The sequence below is a fragment of the Macrobrachium nipponense genome, chromosome 22 (genome assembly GCF_015104395.2).
Source record: "Macrobrachium nipponense isolate FS-2020 chromosome 22, ASM1510439v2, whole genome shotgun sequence".
NCBI lineage: Eukaryota > Metazoa > Arthropoda > Malacostraca > Decapoda > Palaemonidae > Macrobrachium > Macrobrachium nipponense.
The window spans coordinates 38,507,689-38,528,944 of NC_087213.1; the positions used below are offsets into that span (position 1 = coordinate 38,507,689).

General features: G+C 40.1%; 1 long non-coding RNA gene across 1 annotated transcript in view; it reads left to right on the plus strand.

Moving 5' to 3' along the window:
• Window positions 1-19,011, plus strand: part of LOC135198602 (uncharacterized) — a 180,294-nt gene extending 161,283 nt beyond the window's left edge. Inside the window, exon 5 of the long non-coding RNA XR_010310846.1 lies at window positions 18,494-19,011. This is a non-coding gene — a long non-coding RNA (uncharacterized LOC135198602). The remainder of the gene's footprint in view (window positions 1-18,493) is intronic.
• The last annotated feature ends 2,245 nt before the right edge of the window (window positions 19,012-21,256 follow it).

Here is a 21,256-nt window from a genome sequence, read left to right on the forward strand (position 1 = left end):
CTCTCTGCCAAAGCTACGCAGGACCTTCTAGCCCAGTCTGCAAGGAAGCCTCATCCTGCCTTCCCGACTAAGACGAAGAAAGTGAAGTCCTCTCAGGAGCCCTTTCGAGGGGCTTCTTCCTCAAGATCCACTTCGTTCAGAGGTCTTAAACCAAATAGAAGAGGGAGGACTTTTGCGAAGTCAGTCAAACCTCCCAAGTAAGACTCAAGTCCTTCAGACAACTGTAGGCGCCAGGCTTTTACAGTTTGCAGAAGTGTGGGCCCAGAAAGGCGCAGATTCTTGGACCCTTTCAATAGTGAGGAAGGGGTACCTCATCCCGTTCTCTTTTTCGAGGCCTCCCTTGACGGACTACCCCAAGGGACGGTTGACGGGCCAGATACAGGGACCCCATCATGAATCAGGCCCTCCAACTAGCAGTAGATCAGATGCTGGAAAAGGAGGCGATCGAACTAGTGGCAGATCATCATTCGGCAGGCTTTACAACCGCCTTTTCCTAGTTCCGAAATCCTCAGGGGGATGGAGACCGGTGTTGGACGTAAGCGCCCTGAACTTCTTCGTAGAAAAGAAGAAGTTCATGATGGAGACCACTGCTTCGGTGCTAGCAGCACTCCGTCCAGGGGACTGGATGGTGTCCTTGGACCTACAGGACGCTTACTTCCACGTACCAATCCATCCTTTCTCGAGGAAGTATCTCAGATTCATGATGGGGGGAAGAATTTTCCAATTCAGGGCCCTGTGATTTGGCCTCTCGACGGCCCCCAAGTCTTTACGGCCATCATGAGAAATGTAGCACAATGGCTTCATCTAGAAGGGGTGAGGATATCCCTGTACCTCGATGATTGGCTTATAAGGGCCTATTGCAAAGATCGTTGTCTGAAGGACTTAAAGAAAACCCTGGATTTGACGTATTCATTGGGACTCCTGGTCAATCTACAGAAGTCAAGTTTGATTCCTGATCAAGAGTGTGTTTATCTGGGGATCCAGATGAACTCTCGGAGTTTTCGGGCTTTTCCGTCTCAGGAAAGGATAGCCCGGGGACTCGAGAAAGTAGCAACCTTCTTAGGGAAAGAAGTATGTACAGTGAGGGAGTGGATGAGTCTGCTGGGGACGCTCTCCTCACTGGAACAATTTGTTTCCCTAGGAAGGTTGCACCTGAGACCACTCCAATTCTTTCTTCATCGGAATTGGAGTCGTCATTCTCAGAATTTGATGTTCTCCCTGTCCATTTCACATCAAATCAAGAAGGAACTAACATGGTGGGCAGATCCCAACAAGTTCTCGCAGGGACTGTCTCTTCAATCCCAGAACCCCAACCTGGTGTTGTTCTCCGATGCGTCGGAAACAGGTTGGGGGGCGGCTCTGGGAACCAAGGAGGTGTCAGGAACCTGGATGGGGGACCAGGTTTCCTGGCACATCAACAGGAAGGAACTAATGGCCGTGTGGTTGGCTCTGAAAGAGTTCGAGTCCAATGTAAGAGGAGCGATTGTGCAGATAAACTCGGACACCACGGCTCTGGCATACATCAGGAAACGGGGGATGCATTCCTTCTCCCTGTACGAAACAGCAAGAGACCTTCTTCTGTGGGCAAAAGAAAGGAGGATCAAACTTCTCACCAGATTCGTGCAGGGAGAGAGGAATGTAAGAGCAGATCTCCTCAGCAGGAAAGATCAGGTCCTTCCCACAGAGTGGACTCTGCACCAAGATGTATGCCAGAGCCTTTGGAAGTTGTGGGGCAGGCCTCACTTAGACCTATTTGCCACTTCAAAGAACAAAAGACTGGATCTTTATTGCTCGCCCATCTCGGATCCAGGGGCAATAGGGATAGACACTCTTCTACTCGATTGGAAAGGACTCGACGTGTACGCGTTTCCCCCCTTCAAGATTCTGGGGTTAACTTTAAAAAAGTTCGCAGAGTCAGATTCCATGAGGATGACATTGATAGCTCCCTTTTGGCCAGCCCAAGAATGGTTCACAGAGGTGCTGGAATGGCTGGTGGACCTTCCAAGATCGCTTCCTCTAAGGAGCGATCTACTCAGACAGCCCCACTTCGACAGGTACCACAAAAACCTCCCTGCTCTCAGTCTGACTGGCTTCAGACTGTCCAGAAACTGGTCAGAGCGAAAGGCTTTTCGTCAACAGCTGCTAAGGCAATCGCTAGAGCTAGGAGGGAGGTCTTCCACCTTACGAGTGTACCAGTCGAAGTGGGATGTCTTCAGAAGATGGTGCAAGAGAAATAACGTTTCCTCTTCCAGTACCTCTGTGACCCAGATTGCGGATTTCTTTTTATTCCTGAGACAAGAATGTGGTCTAGTCGCTTCAACGATTAAAGGATATCGCAGTATGTTAGCGACTGTCTTTAGACACAGAGGCCTCAATTTATCGGAGGATAAGGACCTGCATGACCTTATTAGGTCTTTTGATACAGTGAAGAAAGTCTCCTAAGACTCGAAGCTGGAATTTAGATGTGGTTCTTCAATTCCTTGGGTCTTCCAGATTTGAACCCCCTAATTCAGCCTCATTCAAAGACCTGACTAAGAAGACTCTTCTTGATGGCTCTAGCTTCCGCCAAAAGGGTGAGTGAGCTTCAAGCAATTGATGGAAATGTGGGATTTAAGGAGGACTCTCTCATTTGCTCTTTCCTTCCTGGGTTTCTTGTGAAGAATGAAAACCCATCAAATCCATGGCCCAGGAACTTCGAGATTCGTGGGTTATCTTCGCTGGTAGGAGAAGAACCCGAGAAAGCTCTATGTCCAGTGAGAATGGTAAAATACTACCTTAGAAGAAAAGAGCAACTGAAGGCCAATCAAGATGTCCTTTGGTGTTCCGTAAAAGACCCTACTCGTCCCTTGTCGAAGAACGCATTGTCCTTCTTCTTAAGAAGTCTCATCAAAGAGGCATGCAGTTCTTGCAAGGAAGAACATTTTAGGCTTCTTTAAGTGAAAGCCCACGAAGTAAGAGCCATAGCGACTTCTCTTGCTTTCAACAAGAATATGTCCGTGCAGAACCTGATGGAGACAACTTTCTGGAGATGTCAGTCGGTTTTCGCGAACCACTACTTACATGATGTGAGAATCACTTACGAAAAATGCTTCGCCTTGGGCCCGTACGTATCGGCGGATTCGGTGCTGGGGCAGGGAGCTGGAACTCATACTTTTTAGTTGTATATATTTTTTCCCTTATGTCTTGTATTTGTTGTTGTTGGTTGCCTTAAAGACGATGCATGAAGGCATCTCTTTAGGTCGTAATACTAACCTTTAGTAGTTTGGTTAGGTGGTCTGATGAGTGTGGCTCCTTGCAGTAGTAGTGGTTAGGACCTGTTAAGCTAGCGGACGAGTTCCCTTTAACAGGATCCGACTTGGATTCTACCACACAAAGGGATCAGATATCCCAGTGGTAGATCCGAGAGTCTTTCAGCATCAGGTCACGTCCTAGCTGTAGCTCTCCAGGCAATGCAGACTCAGAGAGTGTATCAATGAAGTCTTCTGCCTGAACAGGTAAGAACCAAGGTTATTTATATCCTACAACATCAGTTGTTTCCTATCTCTCCTTATTACTTTAGCTGTCTCTTACCCTCCACCAAGGGTGCCAATCAGCTAAGTATATATCTGGCAGGGAAGTTCATGTTTAAAAATGATATTGTTAAACTACAATAAAGTTTTGTACATACTTACCTGGCAGATATATACGTCTAATGGCCCGCCCAGCCTCCCCTCTGGAGACAGGTGGAAGAGAAACTCTGGTAGGAGAGGGGGATTGGTTCGTACACCCGCCACCCAGCAGCGGGTAAGGTAGACCACCTGACCTACCTGTCGCGTGTGCCACGAGATTTGAAATTCTGTCGGGAACGTCAGAGACTATAGCTAAGTATATATCTGCCAGGTAAGTATGTACAAAACTTTATTGTAGTTTAACAATATCATTTCTATTGTGTTATATATTTTATTTTTACGAACTTTTGCACGACCCGGAATTACGTGACCTGACCAACAGTCCAATGGATAGATAGCCTAGATAATTTGATTCTTCCTTCAGCTAGCAACATCAGGAATTGCCCGGCTTGTGGGACAAGGATGAGTAGCAGGGAGTATGAACCCAATGACATTCGTAGCTCTTGTTGTGGACAGGTTTGTGACTTGACTTCTTGTTGCGACTTATGTAAGTCTTGGTCTGACGAAGACAGGACAACGTATATTAAACATCAAAGAATTTTGCAGCGTAAAAGATTGAATAAGGAGAAAAAGGAATCGGTAGCTAGACCTGTATCTAATGATTTCCTTGACTTGTGCGCCCATGGTTCTGGCTCTTTGGTTTTGGTATCGTGTGATTCCGATACCGAATTGATTGATGCTTTGCCACCTGTACAACCGGTAACTAATGAAGTCATTTCTGAATTTGATTCAGTTTTTGTCGATGGAAACTAGTTGGAAGAAGAAATTTGAAACATTACAGCATAGTTTAGATAGACATATTTCAGCCAAGTTTAACAAGCTGTCAGAGAATTTTGAAGTAGCTTTTACTAGGATGTCTAACACTCGTTTAGATTCATTTTCTGCTCCTCGTCAGGTACCTGTTGACCACACCATGGTTAACTGTGCAACAGATACCCCGGCTTGTGAACCCCGTCGTGTTGAAGGCCTAGGGGGGGGGGGATCCGGTCCGGGCAGGTGCCTGATGATTCTTTACCCTATGTGTCCCCTGTTAGTCCCATAACAGTGCCAAAGGGTGCTTATTTAGGAGAAGGGGGAAGGGGTATTAGTGTTAGAACTAAGACAGCTAGTCATCAGGATGTTACTTCGGGGTAAGTTTCTCAGTTAGGATCTGACGATGATGGTGATGACGATGATGTGGATTCATGTGATATTGATGTTTCCTTGAACAGCGGTCATGATGTTGAATTCAAGAAACTTTTTTCATTTAATTTTGAGTTTTCTTCCTCAGGCGAGGCCTAAAGAGCAAAAGCAGCCTCCGCCTCGCTTTATAACAGAGGGGATTTTTCTTGACAGTCCTTCCCCGGTCGCGGGAATTTTTACATTTTCCCCTTGCTCAGAAGTTCGCAAGAGTGAGGTCGGACGTCGCTGCTAAACTTTTGAAGGTGATCGGGGAAGGGAAGAGGAAGCTCTCTTCTCTTCTACAACACCGGAGAGGAGTTTATCAGGTGGCGGATGATACTTCATCAAATCCTGATTTTGTCTGACTTTCGGGTCAACCTTTGCTTTCCAAGCCTTCGGTCTCAGTCTCGATCGAAGACTTTATTGCCATGGAGTCTGTTATGAGCTCCTTACAAGAAGCTCAATCCTTCAATATGTGGGTCCTCAGAGGTCTTTTAATGTATGTCAAGGACTCTGGGTTTGTTCCTCCCGGTGCTCCTCTTTTTGAGAAAATCTGCTCGTCTACTTTAATCACTTCTGTACATCAGAACAAGCTTGCTGCTTCTATGCAGGCCTTTCTTGTTTCCAAGGCGTAACCTGTATTTGTCGCAGTTACCCTCTTCTGTTTTGGAGAGTCAGGGAAACTGTTTATTGTCCTCTTCTCTCCTCTTCTCCTTTTGACGATTCCCTTTTTCATCTGTCTGTGCTTTCTGAGGTTTTGAAGGAACATCAAGGTGATGCCTCTTCCCAAGCTCACCGGGCCTTATCAAGAGCTTTTTCCTCGGGCCTTCCTCCCTTTTATTCAAGGAGTAAGCGAAGTTTAGGGCCAGAACTGCACCTTCTGCTCCAGCCCAACAACTTCCTTCTTCTTCTGGCTCATTTTTCCTAAGTACATCTCAGGTTTCTGGCTCCTCGGCTACCTCCTCTGGCACTCGCCCTTTGAAACGCGGGAGAGGTTCTTGGTGGGGGATCTAAGGGCAGAGGAAGAGCTCAACCTCCAGGAGGACCTTCTTCTTCTTCCTTGTCTGTGCATAAGAATTTTCGGAAGTAGGAATCATTACCTCGCCCAGAGACCTCAGTAGGAGCTTTGTCTCTCTCGCCATTGGTCAGCTTGGCAGGAGAGAGCAGTAGATGCTTGGGTAGTGGAGGTCCTGAAGGTAGGTCACGAGATCCCTTTTGTTTCGAGACCTCCACTTTCGAATCGTCCTCCGGAGCTCAGCATTTATTCCCCTCACTCAGTCAGGGGTCAAACCTTGGAGAAGGAGCTTTTGGCCCTCTTATAGAAGGATGCCATAGAGCAAGCTCCTCCTTCTACCGGGTTTTACTCACGGGTGTTTGTAGTTCTTAAGGCCTCGGGTGCCTGGCACTCCATCATAGATCTTTCGGTCTTGAACAAGTTCATTCTAAAGTCCAAGTTCCGGATGGAGATGGTTCAGACGGTTCTTTCATCTGTCAGGATGGGGGACTGGATGATTTCCATCGATCTGCAGGATGCTTATCTACAAATCCCCATCCATTTGAAGAGCAGGCCTTACCTTTGGTTTTTCATGGACTCAGGAGTTTTCCAGTTCAGGATCCTTTGTTTTGGCCTCACCACTGCTCCACAGGTCTTTTCTTGGGTGATGGCTCCTGTTTCGGCTATTCTGCATCGGTTAAATGTAAGGATGCTTCGGTATCTGGACAATTGGCTAGTCCAGGCCGAATCTCTAGAGAAATGTCTCCGGTCGAGGGAGATAGTTCTGTCTCTTTGTGTCAAGTTGGACGTTCATGTCAACTTCAACAAGTCTTATCTAATTCCTTGTCACATCATGACTTATCTGGGGATTGTTTTGAATTCCCAGATTTTGAGGGCTTCTCCCTCTCAGAAACGAATAGACAAACTTTTAAGTCTGGTCGAAGAATTTTTGTCCTCCGTAATGCAGCCGGTTTCTCTTTGGAGGACTCTCCTGGGCCATTTGTCATCCCTCATCCAACTGGTTACTGGATGTTGTCTCAGAATGAGGTCCCTTCAGTCGACACTTCGCCAGTCATGGGATTTCGTGCCCGAGGACACGATAGTCGCCTCCTCTCCACAATATTGGAAGGATCTCCGCTGGTGGATGCAAGTTCACCGCCTTAAGTCAGGGACGTCTCTTCTTTCAGTTCCGCCGGACCTAATGTTTTGGTCAGACGCCTCGAATCAAGGTTGGGCCACGCACCTGCGCTCCAAAGCCCCTTCGGGCCTTTGGTCAGAGGAAGAGAGGATCATGTCAATAAATTGGAGGGAAATAAGGGCAGTGTACCTAAGCCTTCTTTCATTTCGGCATCAACTGTCGAAGTCGGTTGTAGCCATCTTCGTGGACAACCTCAGCAGTCTCGTACTTAAGAAACCAAGATGGCACACAGTCGGACCTTCTCACTCAAGAAGCCTGATCAGTCCTGTGTTGGGCAGAAGACAGAAGGATTACGTTGGTCCCTCAGTTTATCCTGTGCCATCACAACGTCTTAACAGACGCCTTGTCGAGACCGAACGAAGTTCAAGGGTCGGAATGGACACTTTGCCAGGAAGTCTTCAACAGCCTCAGGAAGAAGTGGCCTGTCACTGTCAATCTGTTTGCCACCCCACTGAACTTTCGGTGCCAGATCTTTGCCCCTTACCAGACTCCTCAGAGTGCCGGGACAGATGCTCTTTTACAGGACTGGAAGGGCCTTCAAGCCTATGCATTTCCTCTGTTCGCTCTGGTGAGGTCAGTCCTCAACAAAGTGAAGGCAACCAGCGTCTGGATCTCCCCTTGATCGCCCCCTTCTGGCCACAGGAGTGGTTTCCTGACCTACTGGAAGCATTGGTGGAGCCCCCCATTCGTCTGACAGAGACCAGATCTTCTCAAACAACCCCATTTTCATCGGTTGCATCAGAGGCTCCACATGCCACATTGTCATGCCTGGAGACAGTCAGGAGATTCTCCAAGCACAAAGGGTTCTCCTCCAGAGTGGCTCGACAGTTGGCTCTTGCCAGATGGCAATCAATCAGTAAATTATCAGGCTTAATGACCGGTTTTCAGACGTTGGTGTAGGTCTGAAGGGCATTCAATTTCTAGACCTGCCTTACCGAAAATAGTGGAGCTAAAATTTTAGTTCATTTACATTATGACGGGCCTGTCACCTTCATGCATGAAGGGTTATAGGTCGATGCTTTCGTATGTTTTTAAGATGAAGCTCCCTGAAATCTCTTCATCTTATGTCATTTGAGATTTAATTCGATCTTTTTCCCTATCCCGACCCAGTCCGCAGTGTTCTCCTCTGACTTGGGATGTTAATAAAATCCTTCAAGCCTTAAGGTTCCCTCCATTTGAGCCTTTGAATACGGCCAATTTTAGGGACCTCTCTTCTAAGAAACTCTTCCTTGTCTCCCTGGTTACAGACTCTTCCTCGTCTCGCTGGCTATAGCCAAGAGGGTGGGTGAACTGCAAGCGCGCTCTTTTCTGGTTGCCAGATCTGGACAAGACAATTTTGTCATACCTTCCCGAATTTGTCGCAAAGATTGAATCATCTGATAATCCCATTCCCAGGTCTTTCGTTCTGAAGTTGCTGGTTGACTTTGTTGGTAATTTAAATGAGGAATTAGCTCTTTGCCCTGAGGTAATGCAAGATATGAGAAAAGATACCAGAATATTTTGCTCAACATGTTTATCATGGATAGACAATGTTATTAAATCAAGATTGAATGTACAAATAGTTGAGGATGAAGAAGAGGAGGAAGAGGAAGAAGAAGAGGAAAACAGAAGAGACGTAAACAAAACTGAAATGACAGAAAAAAATAAGGAAAACAAAGAACAAGATAAAAGTATGGAGCAGAGATACTCATTGATACTACATATGAGGCTATAAAGCAGCATACTTACGAAGAAATAAATTACAATATGACAACACAAAAGAAAATCCCGAAGAGGCTCTACCCAGATCTACACAATGATGGGAAAGAGGAAAAAAATAGACAAAAAAGACAGTCTGCAACCTTTTGAAAAGAGGGCATTGCAAATATGGAGAAAGATGTTACTACAAACATCCTAAGGTATGTCACAACTATGAAATATATGGTAAATGTGCATACCTAGACGGCTATGAGAATGATTGCAGAGATCTGCATCCAAAAATATGCAAAAACCTAAAAGAAGGAAAAGGATGTAAGTTCAAAAAAAAATGTAAATATATGCACCCTGTAGCCATGAATCATAATCAAATAAATAACCAATCAAGCAATAAAATCCAAAATAAGAAACAAACAAATAAAGAGAGGAATAAAGAATATCAGGTAAAAGAAAAAACCAAGCCATCAACGCAATATGTAGTGATGTCAGCTAAAAATTTCAAAGCCTTGGCTCCAAGATACAACTCAAGAGATAATAACTGTATTTATTATGCAAGAGGATATTGCAGATATGGAGAAAATTGCAGATTCAGACACAAAATGAATAATTATGATGAAGGAAGATCAAATATTATGGAAAAGTTGGATTTTTTAATGTCAGAATTTCTGGAAATGAAAAAAAGAACAACATACCAGAACAGGAAAGAGACATGGGGAAATCCTTATTATTACCCATATTAAATGAAGGAGAAAACACGCAAACCATCATAGTGATGAATGCGCAGGGTTTAGTTACGAGTAACTCAAAAAGAAAAATAGAGTACTTAGAAGAACTAACCCAAATTGAAAAGAAAATAGATATAATGAATATAAGTGAAACCTGGTATTCCCAAGAGATTGGGAATGATGATCAAATAAAAGGGTTCCAAACTTATAGATCAGATAGAAAAAATAGGAATCAAGGGGGAACCGCAATATATGGGAAAGACAAAAAACAAGGAAAAATATATGAGAAATATAGTAACTCAGAATGTGAACTAATAGCGGTAGAATTTGAATCTGAAAAATTAATGAACATAGTAATATATAGACCTATTAATACTAAAGAGCTTGACATAATGATAAAAAATTGGATGATATATGTAGAAATCACAAGGACTGGACTATTCTCCTATCTGGAGACTTCAACTTTCCTTTCGTAGACTGGAAAGAACGAATAGGAGAATGTGGTTGTACTTATACATATAAAAAAGAGAGTAATAATAGTGCAGAAGATAAGAGGCAATTCGAAAAGCTATTAAATATGCTACTAGAATACAACATTCAACAAATAAATCTCCTGCCAACAAGAAAGGAAAATACTTTAGACCTAGTATTTGTGAACGAGATGAATTATGTTAAAGAAATAATAGTTTATAATGCGAGTATTTCAGACCATAATGTCATAGAATTAACAGTCCATTCCAAAGCAAGTGAAAACAGAGATAAGCAAGAAATGAAAAAGTGGGAAGGATATGGAAAATACAACCTCTACAGTAAAAATATAAAATAGTCAGAAATAAATGGAGAATTAAACAAAGATTGGGATAACATTTTCGTAAGTGATGACATAAGGGTAAATACGGAGATATTATATAAAATATTAGAGAAAATAGTGGATAAATATATACCGAAGAAGAAAAGTAAACATCAGTCATGCATACCAAGAGACAGAAGGATCTTGTTCCAGAAAATCAGAAAGTGGAAAAAAGGTCTTGCAAAAGAAAAAAATGCATGGAAAGTTATAGAACTAAAAAGTAAGATAGAAAATGCAGAACAAAAGAATATACAATCAAAAGAAAATGAAAAACGGGACTTGAAAGAAAAAACCCTAATAAATATCAAGCAAAACCCCAAACTATTATACTCATACGCGAAAAAGATGAATAAAAGAAGAATAGAAATAGGCCCTCTAAGAATTGAAGGGAGATTAACGAATTAAAAAAAGGAAATTTGCAACATATTGGCAGAACGATATAAGAGAGAATTCACCCCTAGAATAGATAATGAAGATAATGATATAGAAGTAAGGGACAGAAATAGTGAATATCTAGCTGACATAGATATTAATGAAGCTGATATTGTGCAGGCTATTAATGAAATTAAAAATGGAGCTGCAGCAGGGCCTGATGGAGTTCCTGCTATTTTGTTAAAGAAAGTAGTTCATTCTATCGCAAAGCCACTTGCAATATAATTAAGACAAAGTGTAGATACAGGCACGATTTATGAGCACAAATTAGCATATATTACCCCTACTTTCAAAAGTGGATCAAGACTAGAGGCAAGTAATTATAGGCCTGTGAGTCTAACATCACATATTATGAAAGTGTATGGAAGGGTAATGAAGAAAAATATTATGAAACATTTAATAAAAAATAATCTGTTTAATATAGGACAACATGGTTTCGTACCCGGAAAAAGTACACAAATCCAACTGTTAGTCCACCGTGAAAACATATACAAAAATATGAAAAGCGGAAATGAAACAGATGTGGTTTATCTAGACTTTGCAAAAGCTTTTGACAAGGTAGACCATAATATATTAGCGAAGAAAATTAGAAAAAATAATATAGTGGATAAAGTAGGAAGATGGTTAAAAGAATTTTTACACAACAGAAAACAGATGGTTATTGCAAACGATGAGAAATCGGATGAAGCTAAGGTAATTTCCGGTGTGCCATAAGGTACGGTGTTAGCTGTATTACTGTTTGTTATTATGATTGAAGACATAGACAGTAATGTTAAGAACTCGGTAGTGAGTAGTTTCGCCGATGACACAAGAATAAGTAGAGAAATTACTTGGGATGAAGATAGGAACGCACTACAAAGAGACTTTAACAAAGTATATGATTGGGCAGAGGTAAATAGGATGGTATTTAACTCTGATAAATTTGAATCAATAAACTATGGAGACAGAGAAGGAAAGCTATATGCATATAGGGGAGCTAATAATGAGACAATCACAAATAAGGAAGCAGTTAAAGACCTTGGTGTGATGATGAATAAGAACATGCTATGCAACGATCAAATAGCAAATCTATTGGCAAAATGTAAAGCAAAAATGGGAATGTTGTTACGGCACTTCAAAACAAGAAAAGCTGAACACATGATTATGCTTTATAAAACATATGTTTGTAGTCCACTTGAATATTGCAATATGATATGGTACCCACACTATCAAAAGGATATTGCACAAATAGAGAGTGTACAAAGGTCCTTTACAGCTAGAATAGAAGAAGTTAAGGACCTTGACTACTGGGAAAGACTACAATCCTTAAAAGTATATAGTCTAGAAAGGAGAAGAGAACGCTACATGATAATTCAGGCATGGAAACAGATAGAAGGAATAGCTGAAAACATCATGGAGCTGATATAGAAGGAATAGCTGAAAACATCATGGAGCTAAAAATATCAGAAAGAGCAAGCAGAGGTAGATTAATAGTGCCCAAAACTATACCAGGAAAAATAAGGGAAGCACACAGGACATTAATCCACTATGCACCAGCATCGATAATGCAGCGTCTATTCAATGCGTTGCCAGCTCATCTGAGGAATATAACAGGAGTGAGCGTAGATGTGTTTAAGAATAAGCTCGACAAATATCTAAACTGCATCCCAGACCATCCAAGATTGGAAGATGCAAAATATACTGGAAGATGTACTAGCAACTCTCTGGTAGACATTAGAGGTGCCTCATACTGAGGGACCTGGAGCAACCCGAACAAGATGTAAGGTCTGTAAGGTAAGGGCGCTCTCTTGCTCTGTACGTCACACGAAGGATATTCAGGGTTGTCCCCGTCATCTGTTTGTTTCACCCCGAAATGTCAAGAGACCTATATCAAAGAATGGTGTATCCTTTTTCCTCAGAGATCTTATTGTTAAAACTGGTGGTTCGGCTGCCTGTGAAGGCCAGGCACTGAGAGCACACAGTATTAGAGCAGTTGCTACATCAGTAGCTTTTATGAAGAACATCTCAGTCGCCAAGGTGCTTGAGGCGGCGACTTGGCGTTCTAATTCTGTTTTTGCCTCTTTTTTTACTTGAGGAATATTTCTCTAGTACTAGGCAACCTTCGTGCTTTGGGCCCTTTGGTGATGGCAGGACAGGCCGTCAGACAGGAGAATTAGGTACTCTTCTTGTTTTACGTACGGTTGATACCTGTACAGTGGGCCCCCGTATTCGTGTTCTCCTGATTCTCGTACTCACGGACCGTATCTACCTATTATTTGTGAGAAATTTGCCTTTTCATGGGTTTTTTCCGACGATAAATAATCCCAAATTAGTGCTTTTTTATGTTATTTTCATGACTAAATACATTTTTATGATACAAAAATGATTTACTAATTTTAAAATATTAATATTGATCAATACTGTATTAGTAAGTTTAATAAGATTGAATGATATCACATAATAACAAAAATAATTCTCTCTATCTCGCTTTCTTACAGAGATGTATGTTTTCTGTATGATGAATAAATGATTTACTAATTTTCAAATAATATAAATATAAAGAGCAATCAATTCAGTAAAGAAAATACTATAGTGAATTAGTAAGATTTTAGTTTATAAATTAAAAAATTATGTAAGAATGAAGGAAATCCCAGTCTTCACGCATCTTTCTTTTGAACTCCAGGTACCAAACTGAGGTCCAACAGCTATCAAATATATCACGTAATGTGACTGGAAGAGAGGGAGTGTGTTTCTCTCTCTCTCTCTCTCTCTCTCTCTCTCTCTCTCTCTCTCTTTACTGAGATTTGAGATTTTTACAGTACATGTATGTATATGATTATTAATAATTTCAAATTATAATAATAAAGGGATTTTGACATAGGAAAAATCTATTTCTGGGCGAGGAGGCCGTGTCGCCCAGTGAAATACGTTCCTTTAGCGCTATTTCTAAGGTAAATTATTGCTAAAATACCAGAGAACTGCTAAATTGGACATGCCAGAAGATTCTGACTCGCTCACCCTTTCTAAAAGGGTGTCGGTATGAATCTGGAGCAAGTGCAAAACACTACCACAGCAGCCTCTCCAATTAGCCTTTTCCACATCAAAACCCCTTAGAAAAGGGGAGCCATGCTACGGCTCACTCCCTGCTACCGCGAAGGTAGCGTCAGGGTCTGCATTCCTTTGATACCCATTAAGAGAGCTGCACATCATTTTTGCGTTCTGTTTTTTATCTGCCTTTTTTGGCTTGTGTTTGTTAGCTATGGATCGTCAATCTGCCTCCCCATCCAAGTTAAGTACTGGTTTTTTGTTCGGCACTATTTAGGGAGTGATTTTGACCCTTGTGGTCCTTTTATTTAGGGTTTTGTGTGGCGTTGCCATTACGCGTTCCCCTTTGGTGTCGTTTCGGTTTTGCGTGGTCTTCCATACTTCGTGAACCGAGTTGTATATCAGTACTCTTATTTCCCTTTTCTTGGTTGGCAGTTTTTTGTCGATCGCGTATATGCTTATGTTTATGTTTTTGTTTATTTTGTGCTTTCCACGGGGGTTTCCTTTCGAGCACGTGTCTTTGTTTCGTGCCTCATCGGGTACCCACCGTTATAGTTTTACTACTTTTCATTATGATTTTGTTTTATTTCTTTTTCGTTATCATGCCTACCTCTGCCGTTCGGTTTACTTATATCGTTACGGCATTAGACCATTCTGGTTTATCATATGTGTAGTATTTTACAGAAATGCTACAATAATCTTTCCATTTCACTCTTTCAAAATAAGGATAACTCTCTCTCTCTCTCTCTCTCTCGTACAGAGATGAATGTATTTTGTATGATAAATAAATGATTTACTAATTTTCAAATATCAATATTAATGTAAACAGCAATAATATCAATTCATTAAAGAAAATACTAAAGCGAATTAGTAAGATTTTAGTTCATAAATTTAAAAAAAAAAATAGGTAAGAATGAAGGAAATCCCAGTCTTCACTGAACTGAGGACCAACAGCTGTCAAGTATATCAAGTAATGTGACGAGGGGGGGAGAAAGTCTCTCTCTCTCTCTCTCTCTCTCTCTCTCTCTCTCTCTCTCTCTCTCTCTCTCTCTCTCTCTCTCTCCATCATGGTAATTGCTTCATAGCAAAGAATTACCAGTTAAAGGAAAGGAAAACGCATCTTTGAGAAGTTCTGCAGCAAGGAAGCATTCGCGCATGTGTTGGAGGTGCCTGTTCTCATGATGGTTCTAGAATCGGCAAGAGTGTTGTGGAACTTCGACAGGCGCTAACGTGACATGAGGAACGCCGCAATTTCTGATGTAATACTTCGTCCAGATCCTTCTAAGAAGTTCTAGTAATCTCGGGAGTCTGTGACGTTCGTGCTCCGCCTCCCCCGTAAGCCACGCCCCCAGGTCACCGTATAAATACAACTGACGAAGTAGTAGGAAGCAGATCATCAGTAAGAGCCACAGATCAGATTATCAGTGAGAGATCAGCAGCAGAGATCGTCAGAGAGAGATAAGAGAAGAAAGAACCGATGAAGGATCAGAGAGAAAAAGGTGATCATGAGTTTGATCGGATTCTGGTCAAGTCGTCCGGGAGTGGACGACCAAGGTATTTCGACGTAGAGCAAGACTTCAGAGAAGAAACGTTCTGCGAGAGGTTTTGTGAAGTTCCTGCCCTTCAAGTATCAAGAATAGACATTGTTTTCTGCAATACGGAGTCAAGAAGACGTCCACAATTACAGTTCTTTTGTGAAGCCACCACTTCAAGCATAGATCTCCTTCAAGTCTCAAAACTGGCCGGCAAGTACTTTCTTTACCCCACCGTTTCCCCAGTTCACTCATTGTAAGATTTTGCCTTTTTTATGTAAATAGGAGACACCATTCTGCATTTATCTTTGTTAGTAAGCTTGTAAATAAACCTTTGTTGTGTTAGTGTTTCTTTCTATATTCATATCAGATATATGATTATGCCATTCAGTGCTCTCTCTCTCCTTTCTCTTTCTTCCCTCTCTTTCCTCTCTCCTTCTTCTCTCTCTCGTCTCTCTCTCTCTCTCTCTCTCTCTACTCTCTCTCTCTCTCTCTGTGTGTGTGTGTGTGTTATTGGCTGTAGGTGTATATTTTTAATGGTAAAATATTTAAGATGACTTTGAAATTATATCAATAATATAACTTCAAAGATTAATACAGTAATAGGTTAGTAATTTTAGGTATATTTGAAGTAGGATGTTATTTAAGGTATACATTTTGTATCTGAACTTTCTAGATAGGCAGTTATAAGCAGTTTTAGTGGTGGTTCTAACTATTCGCGGGTTTTAACTATTCACAGGGGTGTCTGGTACACATCCCCCGCGAATACGGGGGGAACGCTGTATCTTATTTTTTGTTTTATATGTATTTTTTGTTTTTGCATTATAACTTTTGGTAGTTTTTGGTTTAGTTATAATGGGAATTAGGCAGTTTGGTATTTAGGTGTTCTTGATGACAAGGGCTGGCTGCTTGACAACTCACGCTCCTTCCATTGTCAGTCTGACATGGGACCAGCCACTGGGTTGTCGGCACTGGCGACTACGCTTCTCCCAAAGTCAATGCTGACCTAGGACTAGCCACTGGTTCGCTTGTCCTGACGACTCACGCTTCTTCCATTGTCTTCCTGGACAGGGAATTAGTCAATGGATTGTCTGCTGTCATCTAGTGATTCGTTCACCATCTACTTTTTGTCTCACCTGTTTTCTCGGAGTCAAACACTTGTGAGAGATCAGGTGATATTTAGTATCTCTGAGTTTCTTGTTGATGAAGTCGGTTATGTGGATACACCCTCCGATTATCGTTTTAACATGAGACCAGTTTGGACTGTCAGGCATTCATCCTTCGGGACTGAGTCGCCTTTTTGCTTCGCACTCCTTTCTCTCGACACCAGAAAGCTCGAGTCAGGAGTTGCTCATGAGCTGATATTGCTGTTGGCGATGTTGGGTTGCGTTGATTGATATACCCCCAATGTTTCCTTTGCTTTGAATCACCCAGGCAGTCCAGGCACTCATCCTTCAGGAAAAGAGGTGCCAATACCCGCTCCTCTCTCTTGGCACCAGACATTCATGAGAGAACAGGTGTCATGTGTGGTTGTAGTGCTTGATGAAGTCATCAGGGTGCAGCTTTGCTGTCCTCGATGTCGTCTGACTTGTCACCTGACTTTTTTTACAGACAGACTGACTATGCACTTACTCCTTGTCCTTTTCTACCACAGTTCGGCAGCATTATGGTAGGAGACTTTGAGTTCTTAGTATCTTAGACTTTGGGTTGAGTTTTTAACTGCATATGATATGTATTTCTTTATTGTTTTATGTCCTGTTATTAATTTTCTCTTATTCTTCCTTTTCCATTAATTGGATTAGGTGGGTTCCTCCTATTCTGCCCAAAAGGGAAATTTTACTCAGATAAATTATATTAAGGTAATGTTTATTAATATGGAATTTGTATTATAAAATTAATATTAATAATACTTACCTGTCTAATTTATCTAGTCCCAACCATCCTACCACACAGTCTGACTATCACAACTGATTTTGAAGGGGAGGTTTCGTAACTGTCAATGGCAGTGTTGCCAACTGGCGGACAGAATAGGAGGTAACAGGGTTGCCAGTGTGGTAAATTTTGGTGCAGTTTTTGGGGATTTAGGGCTAGATAAATTATACGGGTAAGTATTATTAATATTAATTTTATAATATAAATTCCATTTTTATAATAAAATAAGGTTTTATGTATACCTGCCAAGTAGTTACATAATCAGAGCCCTCCCTCCCCTCTCATGGATAGTATGGCATAAACAACTGATTTTTGTGCTAAGTTGATTCCTCTCTCTCTCGGTAGTGAGCAGGGAGTATCGCCTAGCCAAAACAAACTAGCGCTATGCAAATTTTAAAAAATTCTAGTTGCCGACGGATGAAACTATTGCTATGTTAACTACTTGGTAAGTATACATAGTAGAATATTATGTATATTTACCAAGTATCTTTATGTACAATATGACATTTTTATAATAAAATGTCATAGTGGACATAAAGATTTAATGCCTAGCCAAATTTTGGATTTTATGTACTTAGAGCTGGGACTTAACTACATACCAGTGTGAATGTTGTGCATTAAAAAAATGCAAACTTCCTAAGATCACAGTTTGAAATAGAATGGTTTCTTTTGGACAAAGGGAAGGGAAAAGCAAAGTATAGTATACTTTTATTTTGCTGCTTTGATTTAATATTAAGGCATTCTTTGTATTAGTGTTAAATTATTTTTGCCAAATTACTTTATGTTTAAGAACTTAATAAGCAGTGATTGTTTTTAAAATGTTTTTTGTGTTTGGTTATGTAATATATCATTGATAACTTTCCATAAGAATTTTACAGAATCTTAGACAGAAGTTTTGTATTTTTGCACATCATTTATAATGAAGATGTTTCATACTGTATTTAGGCTGACAGACTTTTTTATTCTAATATTTGCAATTTTTTATTTAGTGTAAGTTTGTATGGGACCATTCCCCTGGGATTGTGGGGCAAATGAGTAATACTAATGCCTTAGTGATGGTTGGCCATCACAGCATAGGGCATATTGTATCAAAGGTTCTTTTCAGCAAACCCTCTGACACCACCTGCATGTCTTTCTTTGTCTTAGTTCCATTTTCTATCCTTATGCCTTATCCCAGCTTTAAGGGAATCTATAAATGTGATGTATTGGCTTGGTTAATCTACTTTATCATACAGTTATACCATAATTATAGCTTACAACATTTAAGGTCTTTTTTTTTCAGATCGAGGAAGTTTAGAAGCATAGTTATGGAAGTGCCGGTAAAATTAACTTTGGATATTTTAGCCATTTGTAAACTAAGGCATTGTAATGTAATTTATATTTTTTTTATGAGGTTTATACATAGTCAAAAGCTTCCCATGAAAGAGCTTGTGCTTTTGTTTTTGAATCGCTGCAAGACCAGCTGAGTAAGCCATCATTTTTTTTAGATCTACTAAATTGTGATCCCTTGTACTTATTGAGGATTATGCATCAATGTATTATGCAGGAATGATGCCATATATTTCATTGTACACAAAGTTTTCCTTTAAAATTATTTAAATTCACTGTAGTTCCCAATTCTTCTTTGACCACCAAAACACTTAATAGTTGGAATTACTTAATAATCCTTACGAGATATGATGGAATTGGATTAAATATCTCTGATGTGTCTGGTTCTTGAAGACTTTTAAAGCTGTAAGGAGATTAAGTTGAATTCCAACATTTAAAGAGAATGTTTGTTGAAATAGATGTTGGAATACAGTTTGTTGTTTCAGTAGCCTTACCGCCTACACTCATTTTGTAGAGGAATTTGTGATATCAGTTGAAAATCTTCAGAGCATGATGGAACTTAGTGTAATTATCACTTAAGTGTTTGCAGAAAATCATTCAAGAAAAATATATTTTAGTTCATTTCAGTGGATTGTTAATACTGGAGTGATTTTGTTCAGGTAATCATTTTCTTTCTTTATGGTATTGTCATATAGCCTAGAGGCTCAAATGAGAGAAAGAACACAACCAAAATTACAATCTGTAATGAAAGCGCACAGAAAAAATTAGAAGCAATAGTTATACAGTAATAGTGTGAATAAACATTTTTTAAGTAAAGTATGGCTCCATAATTGTAGGGTTTAGGGACCACAACCACCCGCGTTGAGCAAACATCTGCATTATTTGCTATCCCCCTCTAAAAATGTTTATAACTGCCTATTTTAATTCCCATTTATATAATAATATTAATGTAAACAGCAGAATATCAATATTCATTTCATTTACAGGCATAAAAAAAGCCGACAATCCAGCCAATTGTAAGGTTTACATTTTTAGAATTAGCTGATTGAGCCTACCACCTCAGTTTCTCTCTTTCATTTACAATTGGCCAATTTAAGAAAAAAAGTGCATCAATGGAAATGCATATGGTGTAAGAAATTAAAAAAAAATTTCTGTGACCTTCTATGGGAAGTTGAAAGTTAGTATTTGCAACCCTGTACTATATTTGCAACTCACTCATCATAACAGTTAAGAACTAAAATTGGTAGCAAATTCTCGGTATATTTATTGTTAAATATTTATGAGATTTACTGAGATGGGGAGATGCAGTAACTTCTCGTGAGGTAGCATGTATTATCTAATATTTCTTTACACTTTTCTTTGCAAAATTACAATCATAACTGACATACTATCATAAAAGATAAGAACTAACACCAACAGCAATCCCTGTGTATACGTATTTATGTGCAAATAAATAAAAATATGTCATAAAGCCTGAGACATACTGATCATTCTTTGTCCTATGCTGAACTACTACAGTTGCCATTAGTCATTTATGGATCATTTAAGCAATATGAACATCTTTCCTGATAACTTCATCCAAGTCTTGTGATAATGAAGGGCAAACTTTACAGTTGGCCAGTTTAAGAAAAAACAAATCAATGAAAAGAGGAAGATATGCAAATGCACCAGTTGTAAGAAAACAAATTCTAAACATTTTTCTGCGCCTTCTATGGAAGTTGAAAGGGAATATTTGCAACACTGTACAGGGTCTCTTTTCCAAGACAGTTGTAAATTTTATCAAGTTAGTATACATGTTTTTTCTAATTTGTATTTTATTTTGTAAAATTATAATTGCAGCTCACACAATATCAGAACAGGTAAGAACTAAAGTTAGTAACAAATAAAATATTTATGAGGTTTACTGAGATGGGGAGATGCAGTAACTTCTTGTGAGGTAATATGTGTTATCTAATATTTCTTTGCACTTTTCTTTGCAAAATTACAATCATAACTGACATACTATCATAAAAGATAAGAAACACCAACAGCAATCCCTGTGTATACATATTTATGAGCAAATAAATAAAAAGATGTCCTGAAGCCGGAAGGCATACTGATCATTCTCTGTCCTGTGCTGAACTACTACAGTTGCCATTAATCATTTATGGATCATTGAAGTGATATGAACATCTTTCCCACTGAATTCATCCAAATCTTGTGATAAAGAAGGGCAAACTTTAAGGTTGGCCAGTTCAAGGAAAAAACACATCAATGGAAAGAGGAAAATATGCAAATGCACAAGGTGTAAGAAAAAAAATTCTAAAAATGTACCTTTCATGGGAAGTTGAAAGTGAATATTTACTACTCTGTACAGGGTCTCTTATCCAAGACACTCGTAAATTTCACCAAATTATCCATGTTTTTTCTAATTTATTGTATTTTATTTTTTAAATTATAATTATACCTCACACAATACATAATAGTTAAGAACTGAAATCAATTACAAATTCTTAACAAAAACCTCGGACGGATTGGTAACTGTCGATGGTGATGTTACGGTGGTAGCTGGTTGTAATGTCACGGCAGCATGCAGAGAGAGTGACATCACAGATACTGTCGACACAGAAAGATATGATGCTGGGAGTGATGTTACGGAGTGCGATTGACTCTGGCCCCAAAGTTGACGGTTGCTGCTGGTAAGGGAAAAGGCAACCCAGGATGAAGTGCAGTTAGC